At 39.9% G+C, this 9,905-nt stretch overlaps 2 pseudogenes; one reads left to right on the forward strand and one right to left on the reverse strand.

The window, feature by feature from the left end:
- Positions 1,217–2,756, reverse strand: OR13C31P (olfactory receptor family 13 subfamily C member 31, pseudogene; annotated as a pseudogene).
- LOC119645426 (olfactory receptor family 13 subfamily C member 31, pseudogene) lies at positions 1,219–2,201 on the forward strand (annotated as a pseudogene).
- Positions 2,757–9,905: the final 7,149 nt, after the last annotated feature.

Here is a 9,905-nt window from a genome sequence, read left to right on the forward strand (position 1 = left end):
AAAAAGTGAAACAGGAACATAACCCTGGGCTCCTACAGCCTGAGAGACTGTTGAAGGGGCCACACAGGCAGTGAGCGGTGTGCACGTTTCTGCCCAGTATGGGCAGGAGAGCACCTGCAGGGCTGAAGAGAGTGGCAGGCCACGTCTCAGACAGGAGGAGCCCGGGATACTTGAGCAAGGAGTGTTTGTCTCCATCAGAAAGTTTTGATTCTCAGGAAAAAATAGACATCCAATTGCCTCAAGGAAAAAGAGACATTCGAAGTTCTCTCCCTTGCAATATCTTTGCCCCCTTTTGTGTTTCTACTGCCTGAGACCCTCACACATTTTACTTCTGGACCTCTTGTCAGGTTCACAGTGAATTGGCTCCACCTTTCAGTTTTGTCATCCAGGTCTCCTCAGTCAGCCACCTTGCTCCATCTTCTGCTGGTCACGTCTCACCATCCTGACTCCAGCCTCCCTCAGCTTGCTGTGGTAGCCCTGCTCTGCTCTCCCCCTACAGGTCCATCCTTTAACTCCCCAGACTGTAGGGCCAGACTGTGAACTTAAACAAGACTTACTGAGGGAAGGAAAATGAAACTCTGAGTGCTCCCAGGCTAAGATCCTCCACACGCGTGTTGCAAGATCTGGCCTACTTGCCCTCAAAGGAAATGCCTTACGTGAAATCGACTTGGTCCCAACACCTCTGAGTGTCAGGGAAAGGAAAAATGCCAGCTGCATTCTCATCTCCAATCTCAGCCCTGCCACCAAGGAAAATAAAATTTGAAGATGTGCCATTTCATCTATAATAAGGATAATTTTTTATACTGTTATGTCATGACGTTTTGCCCCACATCGTCTTCAGTGCTTCCTTTCCAGAGTAGGATCTTGGACCTTTATATAACACAAAGGTACGCAAAGCTATTTTTCAAAACAAAGGAATAACCTTCTGACAAAGGTAAATTCAGATTTGCACAGTAGAGAATCAGAAAAATCACTACTTGTGTTTTCAGCAGCCTTCCACTTCCATCCTCTCAAGTCACATTCCCATTAGGTTTTAGGTTTCATCATTTTTAACAATTGGGTCCAGTAACAGCCAAAGTTCTCCATTACATGTGTAAGTCAATTTTCTGGTAAACATTCTTCAGGTGTATCTTCTTTAGGGGATACATTCTTCTGAGATTTGTGGGTGAGAGCAGCCAAGAGGCACAGAACTACAGGGACATCTGTCCTCCAAACATCACTGGGGGAAGCATTTCTGACTTACCAGGTTCCTCACAGCAGCCTTCACATCCTTGTTCCTCAGGCTGTAGATGATGGGGTTGAGTGTAGAGGTCAGCACTCCATAGAAGAGGGAAATGAGCTTGTCTGAAAGGTCCTGTTTGTCTGCCCCCAGCGGGTCCTTGGACTTGGACTTCCCGTACATTAAGAGGATGGTCCCATAGAAGATGACCATGACCAGGAGGTGGGAAGAGCAGGTGGAGAGAACCTTTTTCCTCCCCTCAGCTAAGGGGATCTGCAGGATGGTAGCAATGACAGGTAGCAATGATAGCAATGAACACATAAGGAGACAAAAATGAACAGGACTGGGGTTGCAAGGAAGATCACATTTGTCACTACCAGACTGATCTCATTCAAGGAGATGTTAGCGCTGGTCAACTTCAGGACAGCTGAGATCTCACAGGTGAAGTGGTTGATGATGTTATTCCCATAGCAGGGCAGCTTCATCACAAAGGATGTTTGAACCATGGAGGCAGCACTTTCAGCTGCATAGGCGCCTGCAGCCATGGCACATAGGCAGGCTTGCTCATGACCATAGAGTATCTAAGGGGGTTGCAGATGGCCACATAGTAGTCAAACACCATCATGTCCAGGAGCACACACTCTGGCTCCCATGGCAAAAGAGAGAATCATCTGGACGGCATAGCCTGAGAAGGAGATAGTTTTCCTAGGGGTCAGGAAGCTATCAAGAATGGGGGGGAGAGGGGGACTGAGGAGGTTGTGTAACAGATGCTCGGGAAGGAGAGAATTCCCAGGAAGAAGTACATGGGTGTGTGCATGTGAGAGACAAACACAGTTACCAGGTTGAGGACCCCATTGCCCAGCAGGATCATCAGGTACATCAGCAGAATGAGCACAAAGAACGTTTTCTCCAGCTTTGGGTGGGCTGAAAGGCCCAGCAGAATAACCTCTGTCACGGAGGCAGTCTGGTTGGCATTTTCCGTGGTGTGTCTCCTCTTTCAACTGAAGAAAATACTCAGAGATCCAAACTCAACATTCTTTGCCTCGCGTAGGTCTAGGGCACCTGGTCTGGAGTTCCAGTCAGGCTGAGGGATTTGCAAACAGTTCTGAAAGTCCGCAGTCTCTATTTCTTTCCAGGAAAAAGGAGCAAGAAAATCAGAAATCACTTTAGGGCCATAGGACTTCAAATTTACAGTGTTTAAAATGATGATTCTGATAATTTAATGCATTTGATCAGAGACAAGACACAAAACACATTAATTTTAGTGGTTCTGTGTCCCATAGGGCAGTTCATCTCATTAAACTTTGATCAGAAAAGTGACTTGCAGTTTGCTCCGTGTTCTCCCACTTTGGGCCAGGTACTAGTGAAATGATTAGTTGTGAATACTCACTTTATTTCTTCTCTCCAGACCATTGCCACATAAAGTATACTCGCTGTTTCCAAGATCTCCCTTCTCATGGGCAACACCAACTCCAGGGCTTTCCATCCATCTGTCTGTCCATCTGTTCATCCATCCGTTGATCATCCATCCATCCATCCATCCGTGTCTGAACATCCAACCACCAAACACTCGTTGATCACCCAGTACGTGGGTGTGACAATTCCTCTCAGGAACAGGAGTGACTCACGGCCCAGGCTAAGGTGGATTCACAACCTGTCAGGGAGGGGAAATAGAAGGGTTCAGGAGAGGCCAGAGCATCCACAACAGGACTCAGGGTATTGGCGGGAACAGGAGTCAAGGGAGGTTCCTTTGGTGATACAGAATCCAGCTGTGCATTTATGGACAAAAGGAGACTGGACATGGAGAGATTCAAGGGAAAGCAGGGAGGTCTCCAAGATAACTTCATGCTCTGGAAATGCTGATATGTTCCAATAGTTTGAATCTGATATTCCATGAATATAGACAGAGGACTGGTTCCAAAAACCCACAGTGGATCACAGCTTCTGGAAATCTAGGTATCTTAGGTAACGAAAGCAGTGCTTTTTTTTTTTACCATACTACTGGGTCACCTTTCCTCTGGGTTAGTGTCCACATCGGAATTAGTGGACATTAACAGTCCTTGAGCCTTTTGGCTGAGCTGCTAGATACATCACCCAGACTAACATCCTGTCACTGATTATGCTCCCCAAGTAATTTAGTCTAACTCTCTCTCGCATTCTAGATCTTTTTCTACGCCACACTAATGCATGACTTTTCATTTCAGCTTGATCTCTTCTAATGATGAAGAGCTCACTACACTCCCAAACAGTGTACTCCATATTTAAAGAGTTCTAGAGTATCAGAAAATTCTTCTTCACATTGAACCAAGCAGGCAGCCTTCTGAATTTTTCTCATTCATGTGATGGTTGTTCGGCTTTCCTCTGGAATTGCATTGAATTTGTGGGAAGTCATCAGTTCTGTAAGCCCAGAGACTTGAGCTGTATTCTACTTTACCTTCTAATCTGCTGTGTAGACTTCAGTACTTTCTTTCCTCAATTAGACCCTCAGGTTACGCTATTCTGTCCTGGGATTGGAAGAGATCAATGATGTTCCAACTCGTTAAGAAAGAGAACTTTTGTTTTCTTAAATTCAGAACCCTCAGATATAAAGCAGAGCTTCTCTTATTGAAGTGGGCAAGGAGGGCTCAGAAAGTCTGGGCTGCTTAGTGATGCCAGGTCACAGCGATTCACAGCTCCAGACATCATTTATGTCGTTGGTAATATAAATGGTGTCCTCTGGAGTGTAACTCTGGGACAACTCCAGCTATTTCCATGGCTACAGTGCAAATGATGCTCCCTGGAGTTGTACAAGAAGAGGATCTGCAACCCTGGGACCATCGAATTTATGAGGATGTCTCTGAAATTGAGTTCACGAAAAGAGACTGAATAGTTTCATAGGCTTCTTGCCATCTAGGTTTTCTGACCCAGGAAGAAGGGCATCTGTGTGGCTCTCAATCTTTGTGATACTACATAAATTCCTGTATTTATTCTCTTTCCAAGCCCCACCCCCTTTAAAAAATCCTCAGAAGCTGGAAATGTTACTGTGCTAATAAAAGGTTGAGGATTATTTTTATAAGAACTCTCACTTACCTTATTCAGGAACTTACTGAGAATGGGTCCCTATGGCTTAGAAACAGTACAGGAGCCAGAAGTAGCAACACTAGTTTTAAAGGTCCAGGCTAAGATGTCCACTTCTGATTTGAAGGAGAGATGAAAGCCAATTCTTCCCTCTCTGACTTAATTCTGTGTTTTAAGCAAAATAACGAAAGGAGCCACCAGTGCATGTAGAAGGCAATTTGAAATCAGTATAATTGGGATTATTGTGTCCCCTGAAGTGATTAAAAGTTTGGAAATGGAACCATCAGGAAACTTTTTATACCTCTGGGACAATGTCCCCAAGATCCAATTAGGCTGAAAGCACTCCAGGAAGACTTCTTTTTTCTCTTTCTTTTGTTCCTACTGGAAATTTCCACTCCCTTAGGCTACTGAATAATATCAGGGGAAGCATTTCTGTGTCCTGATTGAATTTCTACAAACTTCAAAATGCTTAAAATTCTTGAAAAGAGCAGCTGGGAAGATAAGAATTATTTAGGAACATCCTAGGTTCACGGCATTACAGAACCAGCAGCTGTGGGCACAATGCTTCTAAACCAAGTGTTCAAGGGCATGGCTGTGGACACTTGGGGGAACTCCCACCTAGAGCGCTGGGGAGACTTCAAGGAGGAGGCAGCTTCTAGCCAGGCTTTGAACAATGGAGGAAAAGTTACACATGAAGAGACAGGCAAGGGATGGGAGAAAGGGGAATACCATCTTGGGGACAGAGCTTGGTACAGATCTTGGGCTTGAGTATTTATTCAATATTTTCAACAAGCCATTTGTTTGAAAAGCATCATGGAATAAGAGGTACAGTACAAAACAAAGTCCAGGGAAGACATTCTATGTTGGTGGAATCTGGAATGTGGTAGTAGCCTTTAAGATGGCTCCCAATGATTCTTTCCTAGTGGTATTCATGACCTTATCGTAACCCCTTCTGTTTAGTAACTTGTTTCTAACCAAAAGAATACACTCTCTTGATAGGTTTGATGAGGCAAATTGCCAGATTGGAGAGGCCCATTTGGCAAGGAACTGAAGGAAGTTGCTGGCCAACAAACAATGAAAAACTAAGGTCCTCAGACCAATAAACCTCAAGGCACTGAATCCTTCCAAAAACTATGTAAGGGAGCTTAGAAGTAAACCCTTTCCCAGTCTAACCTTCAGATGAGATCCCAGCCATAGGCAATGTCTTGGTTGCATCTTGTGAAAGACCCTGGAGCAGAGGACCCAGCTAATCTCTGCTCAGCAGATTCCTGACCCACAGAAACTGTCAAACAATATATTTGTGTTCTTCTAAGTTACTAAGTTTTGGAGTCATTTGTTTTGCAACAACAGATAAACAATACATGGAAAATGGTTATGAGCTGTGAGGAAGAAGCTAGAGAAAGGAAGAGGTGACACGTCTGGAAAAAAGTGGTCTGGTTAAGGAGAACCCTCTACTTCCCCAAAAGTCTGTCCTATTGCCAGAGGAAATTTGTGACCAGATTTTTCTCATTCTGGATCAAAGCCTGCCTATCTCCCTGCAGCTCTACCCTAGGGTCTCACTTAGCTCTTGAGGGCTATGCAGGACATCGTTGCTTCCTCTTTTGTGTATCAGCCCTTCAAAGATAGGAAGACAATAAATCATTATAGATATGCTCAGTTACACTAAATGTGTGAGCCTGAACCAAGCACAACATTCCTCCTACAGTAACCCAACAAATAACTAACAGTAACTAAACAGTAACTCAATAAATAGATGATGAAATCATGACCAAAATCTGCCCTGGCAAACCAGTCTCTGCCGTCAGCCCCAGAGGCACAAGGAATCTTGGGCCCTCAGATGATCTGCTTGTGAGAGGAGCTTTTCACTATTATTTAGAGCAAAGAAACAATAACAAATACAAGAACAAGCCCTCAATAGAGTACACCTTCCTTTTGTATTGAGTCTGATAGAAAGTTCACCAGACAAGTTTGTGGCGTGCCAATAGCAGTCATTACAACAAGTCCATACCTTTAGACAGACACACAGATAGATAGATAGTTGTCCACTTTTTTGGGTATAATTTACTCAGGGAAATGCATCAATCTTAAGTGTACCATTATTAACATTCTCATACAAGTCTTTCAACTTCTCTTGGCTAAATACCTGGGAATGGGATTGCTAGGTCATAATAGAAGTAAACACTCAGTTTTATAAGACATGAACAGATCTTTTGCCAAAGTGTTTGTACATTTTACTCCTATCAATAATGCTTGAGAGTTCTCATTGCATCACATTCTTGTCAACATTTGGTGTTGTCAGTCTTTAAAATTTTAGCCTCCCTGGTTGTTGTGTAGTGGTATCTCATTGTGGTTTTCATTTGTGTTTTCCTGATAACTAACAATATTGAACACTTTTTCATGTGCTTATTAGTCACTCATATATCTTTTTGAATTATTTGTTCAAATATTTTGTCCATTATTATACTTTTTTCTTGTTTTTTTTTTAAAGTACTGGGTTGTAAGAGGTCCTTATATATTTTAAATACAAATCCTTTGTCAAGTATGGGTATTGTGTACATTCTCCCAGTCTGTGGCTTGCATATTCATTTTCTTAATAGTGTCTTCTGCTGAGCAGATGTTTTAAATTTTTATGAACTCTATTATATTTTTTCTTTTTATTTATTACCTTCTATATCCTCTCTAAGAAAGTTTTGCCTACTCCCAGCAAAGATTTCTTTTATGTTTTATTATGAAAGCTTTATAGTTTTAGCTTTTATGTTTAGGTCTATGATGCATAGTGAATTAATTTTGTTTATTGAAGTATAATTGACATAAAATATTGTATTAGTTTCAGGTGTACATCATAGAGATTCAATGTTTATATACATTATGAAATGATCACCACAATAAATCTAGTTTACCATCTGTCACCATACAAAGTTATTACAATATTATTCACTATATTCCCTAGGCTGTACATTACATCCCCATGATTTATTTATTTTGTAACTGGAAATTTTTACCTGTTAATCCCCATCACCTACTTCACCCATGCCCTAACCTTGGTAAACCACCAGTTTGTTTGCTGTATCTATAAATCTGTTTCTCTTTTGTTTTATTTGTTCGTTTTATTTTTTAGATTCCACATATGAGTTAAATCATACGGTGTTTGTCATTCTCTGTCTGACTTATTACACTTAGCCTAATACATTTTAGGTCCATCCATGCTATTGCAAATGGCAAGATTTCATTCTTTTTATGGCTGAGTAATATTCCATTGTATGTACATATGTATACCACATCTTCTTTATCCATTCATCTATTGATGGACACTTTGCTTCCATACATTGCTATTGTAAATAATGTTGTAATGAACATAAGGGTGCATATATCTCTTTGAATTATTGTTTTTGTTTTCTTCAAATAAATATCCAGAAGTGGAATTCCTGGATCATATGGTAGTTCTATTTTTAATTTTTTGAGGAACCTCCATACTGTTTTCCATATTGGCTTCACCAATTTACATTCCTACCATAGTGTATGAGGGTTCCCTTTTCTCCACATTCTTGCCAACATTTGCTATCTTTTGCCTTTTTGATAATAGCCATTCTGACAAGTGTGTGAGGTGGTATCTCATTGTGGTTTTGATTTGCATTCCTCTGATCTGATGTTGAGCATCTTTTCATGTACCTATTTGCCATCTGTATGTCTTCTTTGGAAACATGTCTATTCAAATCCTCTGCCTATTTTTTAATCAAGTTGTTTGGTTTTTTAAATATTAAATTGTGCATGTTCTTTATATTTTTGGATATTAACCTTTTTTCAGATATATCATTTGCAAGTATCTTCTCCCATTCAGTAGGTTGCCTTTTCATTTTGTTATGGTTTTCTTCACTGAGTGAAAGCTTTTTAGTCTGATGTAATCCCATTTGTTTATTTTTGCTTTTGTTACCCTTCCTGAGGAGACCGGTCCAAGAAAATATTGCTAAGACCAGTGTCAAAGAGCGGACTGCCTAATTTTCTTCTAGGAGTTTTATAGTTTCAAATCTTACATTCAAGTCTTTAATCCATTTTGAGCTGATTTTTGTATTTGGTGTAAGATAGTTGTCCAGTTTCGTTCTTTTGCATGTAGCTGTCCAGTTTTCCCAACATCATTTATTGAAGAGACTGTCTCGTCTCTTCCCCATTGTATATTCTTGCCTCTGTTGTCATAGATTAATTGACCATATATGCGTGGGTTTATTTCTAGGCTCTCTATTCTATTCTATTGATCTATATGTCTGTCTTTGTGCCATACACTTTGATACTATAGCTTTGTAGGATAGTTTGAAATCAGGGAGCACTGTTTTGGGTAGTAGGGACATTTTAACAATATTAATTCTTCCAATACATGAGCGCAGTATCTTTTCATTTATTTGTATTGTCTTCAATTTATTTCATCACTGTCTTATGGTTTTCAGAGTATAGGTCTTTCATCTCTTTAGTTAAATTTATTCCTAGGTATTTTATTCTTTTTGATGCAATTATAAATGGGATTGTTTTCTTAATTTCTCTTTCTAATACCTTGTTATTAGTATATAGACATGCAAACAATTTCTGTATATTAATTTTGTCTCCTGAAACTTTACTGAATTCATTTATTACTTCTAATAGTTTTTTGGTTGAGTCTTTAGGGTTTTCTATATATAGTATCATGTCATTTGCAAATTGTGGCAGTTTTACTTCTTCCTTTCCAATTTGCATGCTTTTTATTTCTTTTTCTTGCCTAATTGCTACTGCTAGGACTTCCAATACTATGTTAAATGAAAGTGGTGAGACTGGGTATCCCTGTCTTGTTCCTGAATAGTGAATTAATTTTTGATTTTTTTCCTAATTGTTTTATCAATTGCTGAGAAAAGGATATGAAAATCTCCAATTCTGACTGGATCTATCCCTCCAATTATGTCCATTTTTGCTTCACATTATTTTGAGGCTTGGTTACTAGGTGAATACATGTCTATGATTTTTATGTCTTCCTGATTAATTGACACCTTAACATTATGCTATGTTACTCTTTATCTCTGGTAATATTCTTTTTCTTTAAGTCTACTTTACCTGATATTAATATAACCCTCCAGCTAACAGTTTGTTTGATATATTTTTCTATCCTTTTACTTTCAACTATATGTCTTTATATTTAAAATGCTTCTTTTAGACAGAACAGAGTTGAGTTTTGCTTTTTTACCCAGTCTCTCTCTTTTAATTGGTATGTTTAATCCATTTATACTTAATGTAATATTAATTAGCTGCCTTTAGATTTACTATTTTGTTGTTGTTTTCTATATGTCTCATCTATTTTTTTGTTCCTCTGTTCCTCCTTTCCTGTAGTCTCTTGGATTAATTGAATAGTTCCTAGAACTAAGTCCTTTTTTATTTTTAATTTTTTTGTGAGAGATATTGGCCCTGAGCTAACAACTGTGCCAATCTTTCCTCTGTTTTGTATGTGGGTCACCACCACAAAACATGGCTTGATGAGTAGTGTCGGTCCACTCCTGGGATCTGAACCTGTGAACCCAGGCTGCTGTAGCAGAGCATGCCGAACTCAACCACTACACCACTGGGCTGGCACCTTTTTAATTTATCTGATGGCTATATCTGCCTTATTTTACTA

Source organism: Equus caballus, chromosome 25 (genome assembly GCF_041296265.1).
Source record: "Equus caballus isolate H_3958 breed thoroughbred chromosome 25, TB-T2T, whole genome shotgun sequence".
Lineage (NCBI taxonomy): Eukaryota > Metazoa > Chordata > Mammalia > Perissodactyla > Equidae > Equus > Equus caballus.